The 18,747-nt window shown below is 42.9% G+C and overlaps 1 protein-coding gene across 1 annotated transcript in view; it reads left to right on the forward strand.

Moving 5' to 3' along the window:
- The first annotated feature begins 6,030 nt into the window (after positions 1–6,030).
- The window catches only part of HS3ST5 (heparan sulfate-glucosamine 3-sulfotransferase 5), a 297,749-nt gene continuing 285,032 nt past the window's right edge, over positions 6,031–18,747 (forward strand). The window contains exon 1 of the mRNA XM_060419214.1: positions 6,031–6,204. The gene's annotated coding sequence lies outside the window, so the exon portion shown is untranslated. The remainder of the gene's footprint in view (positions 6,205–18,747) is intronic.

Here is an 18,747-nt window from a genome sequence, read left to right on the forward strand (position 1 = left end):
CTGGTGCTGCTGCTAAGTCACTTCAGTCGTGTCTGACTCTGTGCAACCCCATAGATGGCAGCCCACCAGGTTCCTCTGTCCCTTGGATTCTCCAGGCAAGAATATTGGAGTGGGTTGCCTTGTCCTTCTCCAGGGCATGAAAGCGAAAAGTGAAAGTGAAGTCGCTCAGTCGGTTCTGACTCTTTGCGACCTCATGGACTGTAGCCCACTAGGCTTCTCTGTCCATGGGATTTCCCAGGCAAGAGTACTGGAGTGGGGTGCCATTGCCTTCTCCTCTTTTCTCCCCAGATGGTGACATATTTAGCCTACAGATCTAGCACTCTCTAGACATCTTACTCCAGTCGGTCTAGAGTTGCACTGTACAATACAGTCACCATTAGCTACTTGGGGCTACTGAATACTTGAGATGTGAATAGTTCAAATTGAGATGAGCTGTATGCTTACAATGGGGGCTTCCCTGGTGGCACAGTAGTAAAAATCTGCCTGTCAATGCAGGAGACGCAGGTTCTATCCCTGAGTCGGAAATGGCAACCCATTCCAGTGTTCTTGCCTGGAAAATCCCATGGACAGAGGAGTCTGACAGGCTACAGTCTATGGGGTCTCAAAGAGTCAGAAATGACTGATCACACATCTGATTGACTGGAAGTGTGCAATACACACCAGATTTTAAGACTCAGTACATGTATGAGCTACTATAAAAATTATAATAAATTTAATGACTTAAAACATCCATTTATTACCACACAGTGCTATAGTCCAGAAGTCCTGGTACAGATGGCTCACCTGAGCCCTCCACTTAGTCTCCTAAGGACAAAATCAAGGTGTCAGTAGCACTGCATTCTTCTCAGGGGTTCTGCACGTGACTGCTTCCGAGATCACTCAGGTTGTTGGCTAAATTCAGTTTTTTTGTGGTTATTGGGCAAGGGTTTTGTTTCCTTTCTGGCTGTCAGCTAGTAGCTCACTGAGCTCCTAAAGGTCACCTCGTTTTCCCACTGACCCTGGTTTTGAATCTCTGAATTTTCTTTGTACCACAACTCTTCCACTCAGCCCCTGAGCAAATGCTCTGCTTTTAAGAACTCATGTGATTAGGTTCAGCCCACTTAAGACAATCCAGAATAATCTCTCCATTTTAAGGTGTGTACATTTAATTATATCTGCCAATTCCATTTTACCAGGTAATGGAACATATTTACAGGTTCTAAGAATTAGGGTGTGAGAGCAATTCTTCCCATCACAGTGTAAAAAATAATGTAAAATATAAAATATTTCACAAATAATTATATACTGATCATATGTCAAAATTATAATATCAGATATATTAGGTTAAACAAAATATATTATTAAATTTTACTTGGTTTGTTCTACTTTTCAAATGAACTATAGAATATTTTAAATTGTACATGTAGCTCACATTTATGCTTTGCATGATACTTCTACTAGTCAGCACTGGTCTGGACCTAGAGAGAGTTAAATCCTCATTATTTCTGACATCAGATCTGTGGACCCATGCCTTGCATAAGATATAGTTCCCTCATAATCAGGTGTGGCCTTATACTTTTAGGCCTCTGACTGCTAAACATTTCCTAACATAATAGCCAGAATTTTCATACAAGAGACATTCAAATACAGTGATGTAGCATGGAGATGTGGGCTCAGGGGCTCATTTCTACAAAGAGGAAGGATTCCTATTGAACCAGACCTATACCTGATATAACATATACCTTATTTAACTTATATGCAGAGTACAACATGAGAAATGCCAGGCTGGCTGAAGAACAAGCTGGAATCAAGATTGCTGGGAGAAATATCAATAACCTCAGATGCGCAAATGACACCACCTTTATGGCAGAAAGTAAAGAGGAACTAAACAGCCTCTTGATGAAGGTGAAAAAGGAGAGTGAAAAAGCTGGCTTAAAACTCAACACTCAAAAAATGAAAATCATGGCATCCGGTCCTATCATTTCATGACAAACAGATGAGGAAACAATGGAAACAGTGAGAGACTTTATTTTCTTGGGCTCCAAAATCACTGCAAAGAATTGATGCCTTTGAACTGTGGTGTTGGAGAAGACTCTTCAGTGTCCCTTGGATTGCAAGGAGATCAAACCAGTTAATTCTAAAGGAAATCAGTCCTGAACATTCATTGGAAGGACTGATGCTAAAGCTGAAGCTCCAATATTTTGGCCACCTCATGCGAAGAGCCTTGGCCAATACTTTGGCCACTTAATGGGAAGACCCATTAGAAAAGACTCTGATGTTGGGAAAGATAGAAGGCAGGAAGAAAAGGGGAAGACAGAGGACAAGATGGTTAGATGGCATCATTGACTCAATGGACATGAGTTTGAGCAAGTCCTGGAAGATGGTAAAGGACAAGGAAGCTGCAGTCCATGGGGTCACAAAGAGTTGGACACGACTGACTGACTGAACAATAACAACAAAAGACATTAGACTGTACCGATACAACAGACATGAGCTCGGGCAAACTGTGGGAGATGGTGAGGGACAGGGAGGCCTGGTGTGCTGCAGTCCACGGAGTCACAAAGAGTTGGACATGACTGGGTGACTGAACAACGAATACCTGATCATCCTAGTTATTACTGAATTCTGTGAGAGCAGAGGCTTCTTTTATTCATCTTTTGGTTTTCAGTGATTGGCACAAAGAGTTCCTTTTTAATAAACGTTTATATAATCAACTGAATCTAAATGTCAGGGAATGGCTCATTTAAAAAATAAAAGATACAGTTGGAAAACAAATCAAATATCCCCTAATAATGACAAACGTGTATACATTTCTGAGAGGATGGCCTCCATTTGAAACTGTAAGCTGAACAATATTTAATGGTTGCATCTTTATGAGACAAGAGAGTGTGATGATGCTCAGGAAAAAAAAATCCTTCACCAAATGAACACTCTGATTAACCAAATGTTTTCATTACTGTGCACTTTATTTGGCTTTGGTGACTAAACCAAACCAATGAATCTGCAACCATTTTCAAAACTGCATTTTAAAAAGATTTGTTGGCTGTACCTCTTTATCTGGTGCATAGCTTTATTCATTTAATTTCACACAGGACTAACATGTTTCTTCTATTATTTGAGGAGCTGAAGAGCATCACACAGAGAAGGTTACATACCCTGATCTAATCCTCCAACCAGAGGCTAGGTAGAATCTTTTTTTCCAGAGCATTCCTTCATAGTTTCTGGCATCATACCTCCTCCCAGCCCCAGGTATGATCTTGCACAAGCTAGGCAAAATCACTGTGACAGTCTCTTAGTCCGTCAGCTACAGAGCTGAGGGTTCTCTGAGGAGAAGTTAGGATTGCTGAGAAAGCATAGGCTGTTCATTGTTCCTTTCCTGCCAGACATAAACCTGAAGCAAGACAGAATTCTGAGAAACCAGATTCGTCTCACCCCATCGTCCTCCTCAGCAATCTTCCTGGCACAAAAGAAAGAATGAATACCAATAAAAAGATAATTTTAAATAAACATTTTAAATAAAGTTGACTAATTGAAAAGACTGATAGATGGAGCGATGCATTCTTTAAAATCTATTGTCATGCCTTTGTAGACTTTATTGCTTATCAGCATTTTTTGCCTCAAGAAAAACAGAACAGCAACATTTGTTCAGAAAAAAGCAAACTGTGTTTCTTCCTTTCTTATTACTTTTATTGTTTGAGGTTTCTTTTAAACTATAATGTGCCATTGTGATTTTGAGATGGGGGAAAAACAATCGCTTGTCTTTCAAACATAAGAATGTGATTGTATGCTATTGTTGCCAACAATGAGCTAAAGAGGTTAATGGATCACATATCTGGCAAACAGCCATCTTTCCTCCTGCTCAATATATTAAACAATATACATTTTGCTGTTGCTGCTGAGCTTATGATTTTGTCTGAGTAGTTTGTAAATAAGTTTACTTAGGTTTAAGTTATCTCTTTCTGGAATTCAACAGCTTTGTCCTTCAAGGTGTATTATCCTGGAATTGAAAAAGTGCAGTTTGAGATCTGAGTTCACCACCTTGGGAAGTGGAGAGAGTGGGTGTGGGGAAGGTGGTGCGGTGGCAGTTGCAATGAGAATCTAGAAATATTGTGCCTTGTGAATTGCATCCAATCTTTCATTTTCAGATTGCCTAAATTAACTAAGTGAAATTACCATAATAAAAAAGAATGGATCCTGGAGGAAGCACCACAATTCTTTCTAGTGTTGTTGCTAGTGATCATTCTAACAGACCTCTAATTAAATGGACTAGCTCTCTCCAGGATCACAGGTTGACTCGATTCTGCATTCTGTGACTCTAACTTGAAAACAGACCAGCCTTCCTAAGCAATAACGCTGCGATTCCCGGCCTAAGGGACTTTTCCTACTGCATTTGTAGTATGGAATTAGTAAGAGACCTACTACCTCGAGGGGGAAAAAATAATAATTTTTTGTTTGTTTGCTTTTTAATGAAACTCTAGAGGGGAAAACTTTGCCCATGAGAAAGATATTAGTTTTCTGGGAAATTCTGGTTGGGTGGGGCTAGATGATGAGGGAGGGGACTGGAGTTAGAAAAGACACACCACATCAGTCTCGGATGAGACGGGATTCTTTTCAAGCAGGTAGAGAGCACAGTAAACAGCAGGGAGACTCCCCTGCCTACTGCTCTGCTGGGAGCAAGGGATAGGAGGGACGCTGACTGAATTGGGAAGGCTAGTGTGCCTCTCGGTTCGGGATTTGGTACCGGGAAAAAGGCAGAGCCCTGCTCTCCGCTTCCCAGCTAGGCGGTGATCGCCCCCTGTGACTCAGGAGGCACACAGCAGTCTGAGATCCGCCGCTGCCGCAGCCGCCCGACCCCTCACAGCCCCTGGCTCTCCCGCCTGGCCTGCGGGGAGCCACACTCGAGCTCCCTGGACAGCTCGGTGCCCAAGTTCCAGGTCTAGGCCCCTCTAACCCCGGAGAGACCGGTCTCAGCTCCGCAGAGACTTCTGTGAGCCCGGGTTCTGCCACCCGGGTCACTTTCGTGGGTTCCCCAAGCTGTGACTTCAGTTGGCCTGGAAGCCCTGAGCGCCCACTCTGCCTCCCCAGCGCGCTTCTGGCCCAGGGCTCCAGCGCCTGGGCGGGACACGCGGTGGCTCAGCTACAGGACTGGGGCCTCGGGGTAAATCCTCTCCTTCCCCTTCTCCGCGTACTGCCCTGCCCTCTGCCTGCAGCAGGCGGCTCCCGTGCTTGCGCCCAGCTCTCGGCAGAAGACACCTGCGCTTCCTTCCCCACCCTTCTCCTCCGCCCTTTTCGCTGCGGTTTCTTCCCGGCCTTGGGGAGCTCGGGAGCGGCAGCTGAAGGAGGAGCAGGGGAGGAGGGAGAAGGCGAGGAGGAGTAAGGGCGGGGTGGGTGGGGAGAGAGCCGAGAGGGTGTGGACTGGCAGCCACCCTGCAGCTGGTCGCCGGGGACCTGATCCCTCCCGCGTGCCCGAGTGATGGAGGGGAAGACATTCGCTTAGACACACACACGCGCGCACACAGCTGGGCACGTCTCCCGGAGGCAGCCGCCGGGGGCCGGGCGGCGGCCTGACAGCAGCAGCCGCGGGGAGCCGGGCGCCCACATAGCTTGGCCCCGGCGGCTCCAAGACCCAGGAAGGGAAGATCCCAGCCTCACTGATTGTTGCTCTTTTAGGCAGATCGGGAGAAAGCAGGCTGCCGGAGGATCTGTCACCGCGGACGCAGGAGGCTCTCCGCTCGGCGCTCAGAGTCCAGGGCCGCGCCGGTGCAGGCGTGGGGAGAGGAGGATGCTCACCTCCGCCCGCAGAGCGTCTGCGGGCCCTGACACTGCGCGGACTCCGGCTCCCGCGGCAGCCCCTGTTGTGCCCGCGCCGCGGGAGCGCGCCCTGTCGTACCTGCCTCCAGCCTCTCCGGGAAGTGCAGGAAACGCGCCCTAAACTCCACTACTTCTCGCCCGCCTCCTCCCCTTCTCGGCTCCCCGCCCCGGACCTCGCAGCCGCCGGCGTGCAGGACCCGCCCGCCTCTTACTCTCACGCGCGCACGCACTGCCCCGCTCGCTCGCTCCCATTCAAGCAGACTGGCTCTCCGCGCAGCCAAAGCCCCGGGCGTCCGAAACTACTGGACCAACTGCCACCGGGACTGCAGGAGGCACCCGTGGCCCGGCGCGACTCTTCGCTGGTCCCCGCGCCCTGGACTCTTGGCCGCGCCGCCGCCGCCGCCGGAGACCTTGGTGAGCAGGGCTTGCTGCCCGCCTCGCGCCAGGGAGGGGCTCGAGCCCCGTGGGGGCTGAAGGTTCGCAGATTAGTGGGGAATGGGAAGGGAGGAGGTCGCCAAGGGGTGACCTGCTGTGATGCCAGCCAAAGCGCTTTGTGGGGCGCGGTTCTCTTGGGCACTGCCTGGGGGAGACTTTTGAGACGTTCTCTGGGGCTTGGGGTTAAACTAGTGCCAGACGGAAAACGGCAGGGATGATTCTCGGGGTAAACTGAGAGTCACTGGTGTCATCTGTCTGTCCCCTTGAGCTGGGCGCAGCGCTCTGGGTTCTCTTTGAGGGAGGGAGGACACGCGTTATTGCGTTCAGTAGAGTTTGGGGGCCCGCACACAGTCACTTCCTGGAGTGGCTGTGGGGCTGTCGCCTGGAGCGCGAGACGGCTCTGGGCGAGTTCGGGGCCTCCAGGCGGGAGGAGAGGGCAAGCAGTGGGCAGGCAAAGGCTCCGCGAACTTGCGGGTCGGGTGCGTTCTCCGCCCCGCAGGCCCCCGCCCCTCAAAGTACCAGTCCCCGCCCCAGGGCAGCCCCAGTTCACGCAGCCCTTCCCACCCACCCCCGACACACACACACATGCCCGCGCACACACACATTCAGGAGGTGGATTCAATGGGGTGGGTGGTCATACCGTTGTTACTAAAAAGTGCGCGAGGTCGCTGTGGCTACTGACCGGAGCGCAGAGACTTCCGCTTCTGGGAATTGGGCGACCGCCTGCGTTTAGGAAGCGGGGAAGAAGCGCCCAGCCCCCTGCGCATGCCTCTACCTGAAGGTTCCAGGTGCACAGCGAACAAACCCCTGTCTCAACTCCGGAATCACTTCGCCTTGGCAGACTCCGTTCTCTGGCTTCCCTCTTTGAGTGCTTATGGGTACCCACCCAAGGGAGCTGCCGCTCAGATCCCGGTCTCCCTAGTACTAACCCGGTGGGTCGGACTCTCTCACTCTCTTCTTCCCTTCCTTTCCCTCTCCGCATACCAGCTTCTTCATGGAAAACATTGATCCCTTAAGGAGAGGTTTAATATTTGCAAAGTGCTTTATATCATATTACTTTGTGGAAACGTTTAATTGCCCTGTAACTCTTCTCTGATTTATGTAAACTTAATCGGATAAATAGCGAGCAGGGTCGGGTTGGGGGTGGGAGCAAGAGTGGGTGGGCGTTCTTTCTCTAAAGGTGCTCTTTTCTAAACTGATTTGTTAGAAGTAGTTTAAAGCTGGTGCTTCTGAAAGCATTTTTTGCTCAGTAGTTTTGACATATTTCAGGGTTTTAGACAGATGTTTCCACAGTACAATTTATTTCAAGTATATTCAGCTTCTATTCCAAGAAAAAGTTGAAAATAATGAAAGGGATTACAAAATGGGATATCAAAACTATTTGAATGTTTTTATTGGCATCAATTATGTTGTAGCAGATTTTTTTTAAGTTGCCATAGTGGTTCTTCCTGGTGAAGCTTTTAAAAGGAGAAACGAAAGCAATGCTAATACCTCCAAGTGACTGAGCAGCAGGGTACTTCTTTAGGAATATGGAGTCATTCACTAGTGAACTAGTGATGAAGACAGAGGAAAACGTTATAAGAAACATAATGATGGGAAAGAAACTGTGGCTTAAAACCAACTGCTTCCAGTGCAGGGGATCTTAACAGTCAACAACAACAACAACAAACTGCTCTGGCCCCTTCTAGAATACTCTGAGTTACTTAAAAATACTCTTTCCTGGATTAGTAACATATTTAGAAACATCATCAATAATGTAATGTTTTCAAATAGTTGCCTAAAGTAGATTATATGGGAAATTACCAGCATACTCTTCAGAGTTTTGCAAAAGTACTAGAATCATGGTTTCTAGGTTAAGCCAGACCTTATGCTTACATTTTAATGTGGGAATTACTCCCTTTGACTTCTTTATGAGAAGGTGCTGCCTACAGAGAGTTGACTATGCTTGCATTATTTGTAACATTTGCAGGCATACACAGATGTTTTTGAATGAATAGTCTTCTTACTCACTGAATTTTCACTCATTCAGAAACTATTTACTGAGCGCAAGAGTACACACAAAGCTGAGCTGAGTGTTATTTTAAATAACACGGAAGAGTTTTCAGTGGACGCAGGGTGCTTACTCCTACACTGTGTAAAAAGAACAGCAGAACAGTGACTTACTTAAGGAAGCAGCATTTTGCCCAAAGTAGGTGGTCAATCATGAGTTGTTGACTCAAAAATCATATAAGATGTTCACTAGCCAGCTTTGCTTTCACCGTAAATCTCAACGTTATTCTTAACACACTGTGTCATTTAGCTATGACTCAACTTTAGAGAATTGATGTTGACTTTAATCCTGTCACTCTTTGTCTGAATACTTTGGAGAAATAGGACTATCTGTGCACCGCTCTAGCTTTCCCTGTGTGATTTCTGTGGAGCAGTGCTGGATCTGTATATGTCATTAGTATTCATTTATGAGTAAATGCAAATGTTCCTGTTGCATTGAGAAAGCAAACCTGAATTCATAGGATGCAACAAATTTTATGCTCCTTTTCTCATCCTTTTATTTTTATAATCTCAGAAACAGTAACATCTCTTATGGGTACAATTATATGTACAAGAGCAGATAAGAAAAATGGTTTTTCAGGATCTGTTAGAAAGAGGGAAATGTGTTATGGAAATTTTAGTTGAGAAGAATTTTCTGACTCTTGTGGGAGGTCTGGTGAGGTAGTCTTTTATTTTAGAGATGCTCATTCATGAATGAAGTAACTTTCAAGGTAACTTCCTAGTAAAATGAGATAGCAGTCCCTTAGTAAAAGGGACACTTGCTGAAATCGATACTAAAATCTCTGGGTATGAGCAGTAACACGGTTATGCCATTGAAATCATGTGAACACTTGCATATTTTATTTGTGCATGATTTTTTAAAATTCTTTTTAATACTTATTCAAATATTTCATATTCTGAGATTATTGCAATTAAATCAGTTCTTGTCTGGTAATGGAAGTATAGAGGTTTTTTTGTTTTAAGTAAAGGGGAATAGTTTTTGAAAAGAGAGAACAGGTCAGGTAAAGAAATTATTATTCAAACCTCAGATTTATCTTCATTCAAATTCTGTCCTTTTTTGCTGGTGAAGTGAAGTGACAGTTGCTTAGTTCTGTCCGACTCTTCACAACTCCATGGACTACACAGTCCATGGAATTCTCCAGGCCAGAATACTGGAGTGGGTAGCTGTTTCCTTCTCCAGGGTTTGCTGGGGAAGGGAACCTTAAAAACAAAATAACCTATGGTTTATTTCACTAATTTCACTAATTTCACTATGACCTAAATTGTTACTATTGAGAAAAAATCCTACATTGCATTGTAATTTTTCTGTGAATTTAATACAGATTCTTTAAAACCAGCAAAAGTGTAACTTTTCCCTCCCCCTGAAATCCAATTTAACTGTTGACAAATTTTGCTTACTCTGGAATAGATATTTGTTTCTGAGGGTCATGATGTTATCCTAACCTTTATAGAAGGAGTGCAATTAAAGGAAACTATTAAGACCTGCACTTGAAAATCACTGATCTAACTGAAAACCATTTCAGAGCAGCTAACATTTATCAAAAGTAGAAGTAAAAGATTCTGTCTGGAGATCCATATAATGTATAGTCAGGATAAATGAACCTCTCTAAATCTCAAATGCAAGTTCCATTATCATGTCTTAATTAACATTTGGTACAATGGTACAATTTTTCCTCTTCTTAAAAAGTTTTATGGAAGAAAAGTCTGTCAATATTAAAAGATAGTTACAGCGTTTGTTTGACTTTAGGCCATTTTACCCAGATATTGTGTGGGAAGTAGGTAAGTTACACACACATATATAGATATATACACACACACATGTGTACATGTATGCATATAAAATACGTCTTTATATTTATGTATTGATTTATATTTAGGTATATATCTACATTTTGTCTAAAAACTCTTTTTTAAAGATTTTTTTTGATGTGGACCGTTTTTAAAGTCTTTATTGAATTGCTACAATGTTGCCTCTGTTTTATGTTTTTTTGGTGTTTTGGTCAGGAGGCATGTGGGATCTTAGCTCCCCAACCAGGGATCGAACCCACAGCCCCCTGCATTGGAAGGGGAAGTCTTAACCACTGGACAAGTGAAGTTGCTCAGTCATGCACGACTCTTTGTGATCCCATGGACTGTAGCCTACTGGGCTCCTCCATCCATGGAATTTTTCCAGGCAAGAGTACTGGAGTGGGTTGCCATTTCCTTCTCCAGGGGATCTTCCTGACCCGGGGATCGAACCCAGGTATCCCGCACTTCAGGCAGACGCTTTACCCTCTGAGTCACCTTGAAATCCCTTGTCTAATAACTTTGAACTATAGAAAGAGTCCTCCTGGTGGCATAAGTGGTTTGTGAGGTCAGCATTAGCTGGAGAATGGTACTTATCAAATGCTCAACTAGTCTTGATATTAAAAATTGGGAGGATACTAAACTTTTTTGAACAAGTTATTTAAAGAAACACATCATAATCTTTAGTATGTGCTTGACACTGTCCAAAGAACTTTGATAATGTAACTCAATTCTGGTAGCCGCCCTGCTCTCCCCAGAGAGAAAATAAGTAGATAAAGCAAGTTTTGTTTTGTTTTGTTTTGTTTTAAATCCTCATTAGCAGGTGAGGAAAGTGAGGCTCAGCAAGCCTAGATAGATGGCTGAAGCCCCACAGCTACTAAATGGCAGAGCTGGTATGTGGGCCGAGGCAGTCCACTGTGCTGTGCTGCTGCTTCTGAACAGATGTTTTTTTGTTTGTCTGTTTGTTTGTTTCAGTTTTCTTAAACAGGCAACCAAAGGGGGGCCCTGTTAAGTTGTAAAGCAAATGCCTTCTAGCAACTGAGATTTATGACAGTTTTCAAATTAGAGTGAATTCTTAAGGAATTCATAAGGAAGGCGATTGGCATGAAGGGCAGACATAACCTGAACTAGGGCAATGCTAGAGCAGTACTGTAGCTTAATGCAGTTTTTAATGGACTCAATAATTTTCTTAGGTTCAACTACTTTTTAAAATTAGGTAACTTAAGAACTGATGCCATATTTAAGTAGTTTTAATAGCTCAGAGGTTGTGATACTGACTGTTTTATGTTTCCCATAATATCCTTATAATGTGGACTTTTTGCATAGAGGTCAGTGTTATGTGTTCTTATATGGTACTTGCCAGAGGAGCAGAGTTTAATGTGAAGGTGTGAAATGAGACTTATTCTGCTCTGACCCATGTGTCATACAGTAAGCATCCAATTAATGTTTACTGCATGAACTAATGAAGGATTTTCTAGAAGTTGATAGTCCAGAAATTTTACATATATTTATAATTGCACTGTTTTAAGATTATGATTTAATATTGTATAGACTTTTTTCTTTGTCATGATGACCTCAGGGTATTACCATCTATGAGACCCTGGAATAACAAGCTTTATAAGACTGAGTGGCCTGAGATGAAGGAAGAGGGTGGGGAAGGAAAGTAAAATGATAAATTGATTAAAATGTTTAAATTTAGAAGTTGACAAAAGGGAAACTGCCTGTAATTATACTTTTTATTTTTTAAAGGCATATAAGACATAATTAACATTAAGTAATAGAATCTTCACACTGCTAATGGAGTAGCACAACTCTCCTATCATCAATATTAACAATCTTACTATTTGAGTATAGTTTAGGGAACTATTTAGAAACATATTAAAATGTCATTGTAATGCTCTTTGCCATAGCTAAATCAAGTCAATTAAAAAATCACAGTAATTCTGAATGTGCTTAACATAAATACTGTGTTTATCACAGTAGAAGTACAGTACTGGAGTCAGGCAGACCTGGCTGAATTAGAATCCCTGTTTCATGGCTTGTTGGCTGTGGGATCTTGGACATATTACCTAACCTTTCCAGTTCCTAGTAATCTGATCTGTTATATGGTTATGGAAATAGCATTCTAGGTTTCTCTATATCTAGATTTGATAATATATGGAAAATGCCTAGCATGTAGTGTCGTATACAGTGAAGATTCAGGAAGCCATAACTGATGTCACTGTTACCATCACAATCTTTAAATTTGTAACATCATCAGCAGCGGTTAAACATAATGGGTACATTGTTCTCTCTTTATCTATCTGTTTATAAGTCTGTCTATGTGTGTGTGTGTGTCTGTGTGTATTGAACTGGCTGTTCTCCATTGCAAAGCATAGGTTCTGTGGATACTCTCATAGTTGAGAAAAGGCGATGAATAGAAGAAATAAGTGTTTCAGACTTAAGCGTTACTGGATATAAAGCACAGAAATGGAGAGGAAGCTTTTAGGATAGCTACTTCACAATACTTTTTTCTTGCAAGGTCCAGCTATGTATGCTGACACAATTCTTTGAAAGATATATCCTCTTATACAAATACAATAAATGAGGAAGAGCGAAAGTTTACTAAAAGCAACTGTTTATATTTATCTGTTTATACCTTATGAGTTGAAGTATTAGGATGCACAAAAATTTCTTTCTTTTTTATACTTTTATACCATTTTCATGGATTAAAGTAAAAAAGCTATTTCCTAACTCTAATGATTAAATTTGAATAACTCAATTTAAAAGTTTAATTTTATTCTTAGTTTTTTTCTATAACTCATTAATTCCAGTAGCTAGTTGGCTATCCTCAGTTTATAAAGCTTCCATTTGTTCCTCCATTTATTTTGTCCTAATGAATGTACTTATTTACCTCTTCTTCTCTGTAGAAATAATAAATGATAATAGCTAATTGACATTTACTGTTGTACCAAGCTTTGTACAGGTCTTAACACATTACTTTCCCACAATGCAATCAATGGAATATGTGTCATTAGTAGTTCCATTTCACAGATGAGGAAACTGAGGCCCAGAGATGTCCTCTAGCTAGAGGGGTGGAGCCATAACCTAAAGCCATGCCATCTGGCCTACAGCCCACACTTAGCCGCACCAACAGACATCTGAGTAGCAATTAGCCCCTACACACCATCCCTGTATTTCTGGGCCTAGAAACCCATGCCTTCCTATTTCCTTGTGTTTTCCCTGCAACAAAAGAGGGGTTTATCTTTGATAAAGGTTAATTTCCTGACTTTGTCTTATCACCCTATTTTCCTGTGTATGTATATCACACTATTTTCCTGTGTATGTACAGTGGGCATGAGAGCAAAGAAGGAAACTGAATTAATTTTTAGTAAACTATTGGATCTGTTTTCAGTAGATTTAAATTGGTTGACAAGATCCTGCTACATAGTTGCATTTATGCCTCCCATGCAGTGGTATCGGATCACCAGTCCATGCTAGTAGAATTTTTGCATCTGGTGAGTCAGCTGTCTGTGACCTGAACTTCTTAACTACCTCACTTCTTTCTGAGCTGACTGAAATAGAATGGGACCAAAGACCTGGGAAGCTTGGAGAAACAGAAGGCTCACCACAGGGAGCTTTGGAGTTCCTAAAGGATTACGCCCTCCTGAGAGTAGCTGGAAAAGGCCTGAGAACTGTTTCATGGGCCCCCTGACTGAGTGCCTCTCAAGGGGTGGGGATTGTCCCCTGTTTCTTGATGGTACTTGGCACATGGTTTAATGGGGTAGACTCAGAGATTCTCCCTTCATGCATCCAGAACCTGGAGAGCAACCACTGAGGGATCCACAGAAGGAAGGATATAAGGAGGAAGGCAGGGGCAGAAAACAGGGCAGAAAAGGGAGATGTGAGGAGGTGAAAGGCCAGCAGATACCTCGGTAACCAGTGGGAGTAGTTATTTTCATTTTATGTTTATTCAGGTATAGTTACAATCCTCTGTTCCCAAATCTAGCCTATATATGCAGTATCCATGTAACCCTGATATGACTCTTTAAAAGGAAGGACATTATTGCCTATTGTCCTGATCTGGCACACCATAACGTTTTAATAAATATTCAGTTCAGTTCAGTTCAGTCGCTCAGTTGTGTCCAACTCTTTGCGACCCCATGAATCGCAGCACGTCAGGCCTCCCTGTCCATCACCAACTCCTGGAGTTCACTCAGACTCACCTCCATCAAGTCTGTGATGCCATCCAGCCATCTCATCCTCTGTCGTCCCCTTCTCCTCCTGCCCCAAATCCCTCCCAGCATCGGAGTCTTTTCCAATGAGTCAACTCTTCGCATGAGGTAGCCAAAGTACTGGAGCTTCAGCTTCAGCATCATTCCTTCCAAAGAAATCCCAGGGCTGATCTCCTTTAGGATGGACTGGTTGGATCTTCTTGCAGTCCAAGGGACTCTCAAGAGTCTTCTCCAACACCACAGTTCAAAAGCATCAATTCTTTGGTACTCAGCTTTCTTCACAGTCCAACTCTCACATCCATACGTGACCACTGGAAAAACCATAGCCTTGACTAGACGGACCTTTGTTGCCAAAGTAATCTCTCTGGTTTTAAATATGCTGTCTAGGTTGCTCATAACTTTCCTTCCAAGGAGTAAGTGTCTTTTAATTTCATGGCTGCAGTCACCATCTGCAGTGATTTTGGAGCCCCCCAAAATAAAGTCTGACACTGTTTCCACTGTTTCCCATCTATTTCCTATGAAGTGATGGGACCAGATGCCAAGATCTTAGTTTTCTGAATGTTGAGCTTTAAGCCAACTTTTCACTCTCCACTTTCACTTTCATCAAGAGGCTTTTTAGTTCACTCTGTAATACAGTATACTAACACATATATATGGAATTTAGAAAGATGGCAAAGACGACCCTGTATGCAAGACAGGAAAAAAGACACAGATGTGTATAACGGACTTTTTGGACTCAGAGGGAGAGGGAGAGGGTGGGATGATTTGGGAGAATGGCATTCTAACATGTATACTATCATGGAAGAATTGAATCGCCAGTCTATGTCTGACGCAGGATACAGCATGCTTGGGGCTGGTGCATGGGGATGACCCAGAGAGATGTTATGGGGAGGGAGGTGGGAGGGGGTTCATGTTTGGGAACGCATGTAAGAATTAAAGATTTTAAAATTAAAAAAAGAAAAAAAAAAATAAAACAAACAAACAAAAAAAAAACAAGAAAACAAACAAAAAAGAGGTTTTTTAGTTCCTCTTCACTTTCTGCCATAAGGGTGGTGTCATCTGCATATCTGAGGTTTCTCCCGGCAATCTTGATTCCAGCTTGTGCTTCATCCAGCCCAGCGTTTCTCATGATGTACTCTGCATAGAAGTTAAATAAGCAGGGTGACAATATACAGCCTTGACGTACTCCTTTTCCTATTTAGAACCAGTCTGTTGTTCCATGTCCCGTTCTAACTGTTGCTTTCGGACCTGCATATAGGTTTCTCAAGAGGATATTAGCTGTAATTATTATTGCTTGATTGTCTATAGACAGAATTACTTTTCTTTATTAGGTATTTATCTTATTCTTATACACAATATACTCTGAAATGGACAACTAGACAGTCAAAGGTTACTTGGCAGCATTTAGTTTTGGAATTTCTGAATTCTGCAAATACTTGTATCCTTTGAATAACAGACACACAGCTCTGTACTTACCAACAGTAAGATCAAGAGTTCAAAGATTTTCATACACCATTACTTTCTTAATGTTACCTATTCTCAAATACTTTGTTTATTTGCTCTTCTGTACTGGCAGTGTCATCTGTACAGATACCCAAGAAAAGTGAGAAAACAGAAAAAAATCACAGTAGCAACACGGGTAACTTAGGATCATCTTGTATTTTTCCTTCTCTTCCTCTAGTCTATCACCTAGACATGGCAGTCTTGCCGTTTGAACATCTACCTACCTACAGCCCCAATTCTACTGCTTAACTTGAAGCCATAAGAATTTCTCACCTGAATTACTAGCTTCCTTATTAGCTTTATATCTCCATCTTCCTCAGTGCTTCTAAAATTCTTTCCTGAATGCAAACCTAATGATGTAATTCCCCTGCTTTATAGCCTGTAGCATCCTTTGTCAGCAGGATAAAGTTCAGGCTAGCTCAACCTGCAAAGCCCTTACTGTTTCAATGGCCGGGCCTGGGACTCATCTCCTATCACTTGCTATGTCTCTGCAATTGAGCAATTCCAAGCAAAGAATCTTTTAGGATTTGAAATAACTCAACTGGAATTCTATCACCTCCACTAGCTTTGTTTGTAGTGATGCTTCCTAAGACCCACTTGGCTTTGCATTCCAGGATATCTGACTCCAGGTGAGTGATCATGCCATTTTGTGGTTATCTGGGTCATGAAGATCTTTTTGTGTAGTTTTTCTGTGTGTTCTTGCCACCTCTTCTTAATATCTTCTGCTTCTGTTAGGTCCATAATATTTCTGTCCTTTATTGTGCCCATCTTTGCATGAAATATTCCCTTGGTATCTCTAATTTTCTTGAAGAGATCTCTAGTCTTCCCATTCTATTGTTTTCTTGTACTTCTTTGCACTGATCACTGAGGAAGGCTTTCTTATCTCTCCTTGCTACTCTTTGAAACTCTGGATTCAAATGTATATATCTTTCCTTTTCTCCTTTGCCTTTAGCTTCTCTTTTCACAGCTATTTGTAAGGCCTCCTCAGACAACCATTTTGGCCTTTGCATTTCTTTTTCTTGGAGATGGTCTTCATATCTGCCTCCTGTACAATGTCACGAACCTCTGTCCATAGTTCTTCAGGCACAGATGATGCTGTGAAAGTGCTGTACTCAATATGCCAGCAAATTGGAAAACTCAGCAGTGGCCACAGGACTGGAAAAAGTCAGTTTTCATTCCAGTCCCAAAGAAAAGTAATGCCAAAGAATGCTCAAACTACTGCACAATTGCACTCATCTCACATGCTAGTAAAGTAATGCTCAAAATTCTCCAAGCCAATCTTCAACGATATGTGAACCATGAACTTCCAGATGTTCAAGCTGGATTTAGAAAAGGCAGAGGAACCAGAGATCAAATCACCAACATCCACTGGATCACTGAAAAAGCAAGAGACATCCATAAAATCATCTACTGCTTTATTGACTATCCCAAATCCTTTGACTGTGTGGATCACAACAAGCTCTAGAAAATTCGTAAAGATGGGAATACCAGGCCACCTGACCTGCCTCTTGAGAAATCTGTGTGCAGGTCAGGAAGCAACGGTTAGAACTGGACATGGAACAGACTGGTTCCAAATCAGGAAAGGAGAACGTCAAGGCTGTATATTGTCACCCTGCTTATTTAACTTATATGCAGAGTACATCATGAGAAATGCTGGGCTGGATGAAGCACAAACTGGAATCAAGATTGCCGGGAGAAATATCAGTAACCTCAGATATGCTGATGATAACGGCAGAAGGCGAAGAAGAACTAAAGAGCCTCTTGATGAAAGTGAAAGAGGAGAGTAAAAAAAGTTGGCTTAAAGCTCAGCATTCAGAAAACTAAGATCTTGGCATGTGGTCCCATCACTTTATGGCAAATAGATGGGGAAACAGTGGAAACAGTGACAGAATTTATTTTCTTGGGCTCTAAAATCACTGCAGATGGTGACTGCAGCCATGAAATTAAAAGATGCTTGCTCCTTGGAAGAAAAGCAATGACCAACCTAGACAGCATATTAAAAAGCCGAGACATTACTTTGCCAACAAAGGTCCATCTAGTCAAAGCTATGGTTTTTCCAGTAGTCATGTATGGTTGTGAGAATTGGACTATAAAGAAAGCTGAGCACTGAAGAATTGATGCTTCTGAACTGTGTTGTTGGAGAAGACTCTTGAGAGTCCCTTGGACTGCAAGGAGATCCAACCAGTCCATCCTAAAGGAAATCAGTCCTGAATATTCATTGGAAGGACTGATGCTGAGGCTGAAACTGCCATAGTTTGGCCACCTGATGCGAAGAAGTGACTCATTTGAAAAGATGCTGATGCTGGGAAAGATTGAAGGCAGGAGGCGAAGGGGGCAACAGAGGATGGATGGCTGGGTGGAATCACCAACTCAGTGGAGATGAATTTGAGTAAACTCCAGGAGTTGGTGATGGACAGGGAGGCCTGACATGCTGCACTCCACAGGGTCACAAAGAGTTGGACACGACTAAGTGACTGAACTGAACTGAAGTGAAGCAAAGAATAGCTCACAAGTCCATGAGTTTGCACATACCAGCCCCTGTGCTAAGAGGGTTCTCTGCTTGTCTAACTTCTTGACTTCCTTACCACTTCTCTTGTTTTCTTATTCCTCTCCTTTGCAACTTACTCACCCCCACCTGAGCTAGGATGGGATAGTTTTCTGATCCTTTATTATGTATAGTACAGACCGTAGTCTATAGAATTATTTATTTATTTGTTAATGGCCCCCTAATGTATGTATGTATACACATACTCCTCCCAACCTCCACCAATGCCTGACCTGCACCTTCATCCCTCACCCAACACAAAGCTGGTATAGACATTCTGGTAGCTGTACATATAGTACAGCTATCCACATATGCATAGTCTTTGTGCCAGGACTCTTTTGGTATTTAAAGTAGGCCTGAGGAGAAGGACACTTTTTGTTGTTCAAGAAGAGAAGCAAGTGTGTTTTAAAACCTAAGTTGGCAAAA

This window comes from Ovis aries, chromosome 8 (assembly GCF_016772045.2).
Source record: "Ovis aries strain OAR_USU_Benz2616 breed Rambouillet chromosome 8, ARS-UI_Ramb_v3.0, whole genome shotgun sequence".
NCBI classification, from domain to species: Eukaryota; Metazoa; Chordata; class Mammalia; order Artiodactyla; family Bovidae; genus Ovis; species Ovis aries.